This window comes from Salvia miltiorrhiza, chromosome 3 (genome assembly GCF_028751815.1).
Source record: "Salvia miltiorrhiza cultivar Shanhuang (shh) chromosome 3, IMPLAD_Smil_shh, whole genome shotgun sequence".
NCBI lineage: Eukaryota > Viridiplantae > Streptophyta > Magnoliopsida > Lamiales > Lamiaceae > Salvia > Salvia miltiorrhiza.
This window is the reverse complement of record NC_080389.1, coordinates 54,812,916-54,821,184: the sequence shown is the minus strand read 5'-3', so window position 1 is coordinate 54,821,184 and position 8,269 is coordinate 54,812,916.

Genomic DNA, 8,269 nt, shown 5'->3' with positions numbered 1-8,269 from the left:
AATGACATCAATTCATGCTTACATGTTTGTTTACTTTTATTTCTTTCTTTTTGTCGTTTGGGGACAAACAACGTTTTAAGTTTGGAGGGTTGACAAACATGGATTTCATACCTCAATATCACACGAATTGTTGTCATTTTTCCCCATGAATTGATTGCATATATGTGTTTGTATCCCAATTTTGAGTATTTATGAAGTTTTGATTGCTTGGTATAGTTTTTGAGTATTTTCAGGGCAAATCAAGAGTTGATTGGAGAATTGTGAGCGCATAGGATTGAAGTACGTCTCGAGAGGAATCCATGAGCGTGAACGGCGCCCGAATCGGAGCTCGGACGAGGGAGAACGGGGCCGACAAAGTCAGCCGCGCACAGAGGCCGCGGCCGCGGTCACGCGTCGTGGGGAAGGTATCGCCCGCGGTCACCACCCGCGGCCGCGGGGTGGGACCGCGGGCTAAGTGCTCAAGTCCAGGGATGTACCGCGGTCACCACCCGCGGCCGCGGGCTGGGACCGCGGGTCCCCCCACGGTCACCACCCGCGGCCGCGGGGCGGGACCGCGGGTTCCCTGAGTTTCGCCCACGTTTGAGCACCACGGGCGCAGGCCATGACCGCGGGAAAAGAGCGGAGTCGCGTTTTTTCAACCCTTAAACCCCATTTTTCCCCTTTTTCTCTCATTATTCTTCTTCTCCATCACTCATCTTCCCCAACACTCCACACACAAAAACCCTAGCCTCCTTTAACACACCCATCTACCATTGAAGACCATTGAAGAGAAGAGAAGGAAGAAGAAGCTCATAAATAGGATTTGTCATTTCTTACTCTCTCTTTCATTATGTACACCTTTAACTTTGATTTATTGTGTTTGAACATGTTAGGCTAAATTTCTCTTTGATTTGGGGATTAGGCTAGATGATTATTGTAATGGATTGATTATTTATGCTCAATATAAATCTTGTTTGTTCATTTGCACATTATCTTTTCAAACCCTTGATTTATTTCTTGTATGGATTGTTGGCCACATTCTATGCATTTCTAATTTGCACTTTGAATCGGGAGAGGATAATTGCAATAGATAAGGTGTTTGAAACATATCAATTCGATAACCGGGAGGTTGAGAGTTGGGTGAGAGTATGTCGATCTTTGTGTGCTTTTGGGAGTTATAGGTTAGAAGTTGACCGGGGACGGCAACTATGACCCGTAATCTACCGTTTTAGTCGTCCGGGAGGGGGCTAAAACCAGTTGGGAGATCACTCTAGATAATTAGGTTCGTCAAGATTAGTATTGAGTTATAATTGAAGTCTTTTTCTTAATCATCGATGCCTAGTCCCTAAATCGCCTTAATCATCTTATTTATCCACTTTGCTTATTTGATTTTTATTTGTCTTTGCACTTGTTAAGTATTTAGTTAGATAATCAAACCAATCACTCAATCATTTAGTCTAAATAGTCGAGTAAAATGAATTAGGATAATCACTAGATTGAACTACTAATCCTTGTGGGATACGACCTTGCTTCCATATATTACAACTACCCGTATACTTGCGGCGTGGTGAAAATAATAGCGAACAGGCATATTCGGATGAGAAAAGTTATACGACACCGGTGGAAAAGCAGATTGGTGCGAGAAAGAGACCATGATGCCGGGCCGGAGGGAGATCCGGCCGACAACGAGAAATCTGGTAGAAACTAGGGTTCTTGGCGGCAACACCTACCATTAACATATTGCATTCATGCTTCAAAATATCATTTTTTTTTTACTTGGGGGAGTTGGGAAGGGGGAGCAGTGGGGTTTGAACCCGAGACCCCACTGTTCACACCTATCGAATATACGTGTACATTCTTGTGGACACACTAATTAAACAACACATACATACATTTCCTCTCTTCATTCGAGTAATTCATCGAATTTTGATAAAAAAAATATTTTATGTTCATTATAAATTATATATATATATATATATATATATATATAAATATAATTTTAAAAAATATTTTGTTTATTTTAATATGATTGTATTCGATAACTCATTGAAAAAATTATTAAAAGACAAATAAATTTATAATAGAAAAAATAGGATAGATAGAATGTTTCTTTAATTTTTTAACTTAATTATTTAAAAATTAAAAAGTGATTTTACAATGCGTTCATGTTCGATTCTGACTATAATGTGTATATATGTCCTCATCTTAAATTCCATTAGTTATATGATCTAGTTTAGATTTATAAATATAGGATATTATATTATTATTTCGTTTAAAATGTATGTATGTCTAGAATGAAATGATCAATTTAAATATTTATTTTCATTAAAAAGATTTATTTGTCGCATTTAGTGTTATAAGATTTATTAATTTTATACAATACTTTTAATTTGATTTTTAAGTATCATCTCATTAAGAGTTTGTAAAATTATAATATTGAATTGTGAGTACTATATCATCTCGAGCTTGTAAGATGATAACTAACTTATGAGAATAATCTCCTCTAAAAGACCTATTGAACATCATACCGTTTGGAGTTTGAAAGACCAACCAAGTTTTGGGTATCATCTTGTCTCGAGCTTGACAGTCCACCTCTAACTAGGGATGACAATCTACCCGCGGGTAGTGGATATCCGCGAAAACCCGAACCCATTAGGGTGGGTTTGGATACCATTTGATATCCACGGATAGTTTCGTGGGTACAATTCATTATCCATTTAGTTCGTGGGTATGTGTTTGGATACTTACTATCCATACCCGCGAAACCCGTTTACCCGCGAAAAATACCCGCCAATTACCCGTCAAATATCCACAAAAAAATCTATAAAATATGGGCTTTAAATACATATTTTGAGATTATGGGCTAGTATTTTATATTTTAAAATAGGCCCAAACAATAAGGCCCAAAGTCTAATATTGAGCACCGCAGTCGTCTCAAACCAAAGCTATTAGAAGCATTAATGTGTACTCAAAATTGGCTATGAAATCATCTTGAAGGTATGTAAATTTATAATTATAATTAATCTTTTATTTCATATATCTAATGTAAATAATTGCTTATTTCATAGGTCAAGGAAAGAATGGAAGCTTTTGGACTTGTCTTGAAGATGAAGAAGAAGAGTTTAATGAAGAGGGTTCTATTTCTACTGTTGAGCAATTATAGACATTGTTCTTTGTTGGATTTTATATTTTAGTTGATGAATTTAAACATTGTTCTTTGTGAATTTGAATTTAAACATTGTTCTTTGTGGATTTGAACTATGCTATTTGTGTTGATTTTTTTTTTCTATTAAATTTGTTGTAAATTTATATTTAAATTCTATTTCGTGGGTATCCAGCGGATAGTGGGTATCCGGCGGATAGTGGGTGGGTGACGGATACCCGTCAGATAGCGGGTTTCGTGGATACCCGACGGGTAGCGGGTATCCGCGGGTAGCAGGTTTGGATACCATTTGATATCCATGGATAGTTTCGTGGGTAGCAACCACTATCCATTTAGTTCGTGGGTATGGGTATGGATAGTCACTATCCGCACCCGTCGTACCCAATTGCCATCCCTACCTCTAACTTCTAAGCATCATCTTGTCTGAAATTTGAAAGGCCATAATTGAATTCTGAACATCATCTCGTGTGGAGTTTGAGAGAGCATAATCAAATGTACTGAAATTATATTCAATCATAACTCCAATTGTCAACTCTCTAATAAATAGAAATCTAACAATTTATATATTTAATTTATATATATACGTAATTTTATTCGTCCAAACCTCGATTAGTAAGTAAATTTTACTATCCATTCTCGACTTATATATTAATACATGCCAATTTTAAGTTTATAAAATATCTGGATAATCAAATATAATTTGTTACTATAGTTGATTATCCATCTCAACCAAAATTCGAATAATAAAAAGTACATATTAAGTATATGAGTAGTCGAAAAATACACATAATTGTTGTGTTTTCTGATTTATATCACGTTTTTATTTTACCACGAAATACATCAATTTATAATTTATTCACAATTGTCCCAGGAATTGCAAGTTCGTCCAAATCAAATCTGATATGACAACCGTAATTACCAACGTGGCAGCCAGAATCTCCAAATAACACACACGTCAGATTCATACACACACATCACACCTTCTCCCTCTCCCGCCCCCTGCAGACCCTCCCATTTTCCTTATCCTTGCTGCCGCCACTTCTCCAGCTCGGCGGCATCGCCGTCCGCCTCTCAATTAACGTCGTGCCCTCTCTCCCTCGACCGCCTATCCTTCAGTCTGCATTTCCTCTATCAATTTCCTTCACTGCAATTTCCCTAATCAATCTCCTAAACCCTGCTCCCCCATAGTATCGCCAATATTGTCCGCCCCTCTTCTACGCCGCCACCAACCATCAGCCACCCCTAATATCTACGTTGCTGCTGACGTTACACCTCCGCTATTACTGCCACCAACAACTCACATCTCTCTCTCCTCACTCCTCTCTCGCCACAGTCGGGCCTTCCGCCTACACCCAAAGTCGATGCTCGCCGCCTTTCACCAAGCATGATGGCCTTGATTTTCGTCGCCTTCATTGTTAAGCTCTAGATCCCTCCCGCAGTAGAGCCCATCTTCCTCTACCTTCAACCGCCACCAAGCCCAAAAGGCCAAAATTCTCCACATTGGAACCATCGATCAAGACAAATACCCTTTCTGTAAGAAGTGTTTGCCTCATGAGCCAACGACCAATGGCTTCACCGCGAGCTAGCGGCCAACAGCTTCGACCAAAAGTAGCAGCCGCATTTTTCTCCGGCCTACAGTTGCCTGAGCTCCCCTCTGTTGACCAAGCCCATAACCAAATTTTAGGATTTTCAATTTATGTTTTTAATTAAGAAACTACGTCGTTTCATCTAAAAATGGATACATCAGCTTCAATTTCGCCACACAAGTGGCACATCATTTTTGATTTCGCCGGAGAGCCTCGCCGTGGGATAATTGAGAATAAATTATAAATTAGTGTATTTCGTGGTTAAATTTAAGGTGATGATATATCCCAAAAAATGGAAAAACTCTAGGTATTTTTCCGGCTGTTACCCCTTAATTATAAATGTATAAATAACCAAGGATTAAAAATGATGAAAATTTGAAATTGAAATATCAACTAACATGACACTCCAAACTCTTGAATGCATACATTAATAAGTTTAAATATATATTTTATATTGTTCGTTATTAATTTTTTTTTCAATTTTTTGATATTTTGTTTAGATTTTATAAAAATTACAATTTCTAATATAAAGTATCTCAAATAAACTCATTCTCTTGTAACATTAAAGGCACCACAATTTCACAATCCTATATGTAACATTTTCTCCATTCCTTATTCTTAATTATTTATCTTAAATCGTTATTCTCATATTAAAATTTTACTAAATTTCATCAATTGAGAACCTAATAAAAGACTACTCACCTTTCTCTTGTGAAATCAAAATCGGATCTTATTGTCCTTTGTTTAAATTATCTAAATGATCAAGTCTACTAAATATTTGACGTGAGACCGAAGATTTTTGATGAATAATAAAAAAAATCATTGTGACGTAATTTAATCATTACTACTATTTTTTGTAATTACTTTTTTAGTATATAAATTTTAAATATACCATTTTTAGTTATTAAATTTATATTTTACAGTAATTCAATTTATTTTCTCATATTTTATGTGCTGAATGTATTAATAATGAAAGTTATAATTATGTGTCAAACATATATACAAAAATTTATATTTTGTAGTAATTCAATTTTTCCAATGGTAAAGTTTTATAGAAGATCAATGTGGGAATAATGAATGATTAATGTAGGAATGATGAATGACCTTTTATTTAGATTATGAATTACTAAAGTTTAATGCCCCTCCGTCCCAACTAACTTTATCAGTATTCATTTTCGGGTTGTCCCAACTAATTTGATAACTTTTCTTATATGACAAAAGTTTTTCCTTTTATTCACATTTTACTTTTTCATCTATCACACTTAACACATTAAACACTAACTCTTTAAAACTCGTGTCGAAAAGAAAGTGATTAAGTTAGCTGTAACAGAGGGATTATAATGTAGAATAGAGAATTTAAGATAGTTAAAGAATAGTAAATGGATGAGAATATGCCATTACAGATTGAGGATGAATGAGGTGACTTCAATATCTTTTATTTCATAAAATTAATAGATTTGTTGAAGTTCAGATAATAGTACACTTGTAATGCATCTAAAGCCCCGAATAAATTCGTGAATATAATGAAAAACATCTAAAAATTAAAATTGTGATTCACAACATTTATCCGTAATAATATTAGGCACTTAATTTACCGCTGGCGCGGGAACGCAACTTACCATTTTTGTGACACCATAAATTTACTTCCCTTCAAGAGTAGCTGCTACATGCTGGACCTAAAAATTTTATATTTCCTTTCCTTTTATCACAATTTAGTGAGTAAGCTAATTTAGTTAGTTGTTTTATTTTGGACAAGAATCTAGTAGCAGCACATGCATGAAATTGAGATTGCTAAAAGATTACTAGTTGAGTAGAAAGTAGAAGTAGCAAAATGCAATTAATATTTCCTATTGAGATTGCTAAAAGATTATTAGTCGAGTAGAAAGTAGAAGTAGCAAAATGCAATTAATATTTCCTTAGCTACCTCTCAATATTTATGTCTGAGAATTTAGTGTCGGGTCCAAAGTTGTTCAACGGCTCGGCAACTCATAATAAATAGTGTGGTGCAATGGGCATCGTGTATTTCTTAAACATCGCGAAACCGCCTTTTAATATGGATTGAATTTCGTGCAGCCTTAACTACTGACAATTCTATTCATGCTATATATAGATGATCAATTATACACATCATAATAAATTCGTGGATGGTAGTAAATTTATAAAATTAAATTCAGCACGTATTAACAACCAAGTCTTCAATCTCCTCTTTATATTTTAGAGTACTGCTAAACACACATAATATGTGCGCACTTAATACCCCTGAAAATTAAACCGGACCGGTTTATTTTTTATATTCTGGTTCAAATTTTTTCTTGGACTGAATTATCCTTATTCTATATTAAGAAATTATTGATTTGTTCTTAATGATGTTTTTTCCTTTTTTTTAACTTCAATAATTTTGGAAAATAATTAATTTGTTCCACCTAATATAAATTATATTGCTAAACTAAAAAAGTTTTATACATTATATTGCTAAACTAACGGACCAAACAAATGAGCTGCAGAAAAAATCTTGAAACTTTTCTTGAATTTGCAACTTTTCTTTTTAATTTTTCTACCTAATATAAATTATATTGCTAAACTAAAAAATTTTTATACATTATATTGCTAAACTAACGGACCAAACAAATGAGCTGCAGAAAAACTCTTGAAACTTTTCTTGAATTTGCAACTTTTCTTGAATTTGCTAAACATACCGGACCAAACTTTTTTTATTGCTAAACTAAAAAAATGAAATATGAAAATCATATATATAATCAAATTGAATTAAGTATAATTGCATTTGCCATCGGCGTTGAAGAGAAGTGGCTGATGAGTAGCAAAGTAGAAACGAATGGAGAAGGGTGAACGGCGAATTTATTTCTTCTTTTTTGCTATAGTTGTTTTTCACGCAATGAATATGACATGATTGAGTGAGAAAAAGGATGAAATTTGTTTCCTTAATAATGTATATTTTATATGTGGCTTATATTCTTATTTTTTATAAACTTAATTTCTCTACATTTTTTGCTATAAGATATTATAATACAATAAATTAGTGAGCTCGAGATAAATAAATAAATAAATAATAAAATCAAGTATAAGTTATCGAAAAAAATGACATACGTTGAGCATATCGATCGATTGCTCAGTGAAGTCATGCTATAAGATAATATAATACGATAAATTAGGGAGCTCGAGATAAATAAATAATAAAATCAAGTATAAGTTATCGAAAAATAATGGCATACGTTGAGCATATCGATCGATTGCTCAGTGAAGTCATGCTATAAGATATTATAATACGATAATTAGTGAGCTCGAGATAAATAAATAAATAAATAATAAAATCAAGTATAAGTTATCGAAAAATAATGACATACGTTGAGCATATCGATCGATTGCTCAGTGAAGTCATGCTATAAGATATTATAATACAATAAATTAGTGAGCTCGAGATAAATAAATAAATAATAAAATCAAGTATAAGTTATCGAAAAATAATGACATATGTTGAGCATATCGATCGATTGCTCAGTGAAGTCATGCTATAAGATATTAT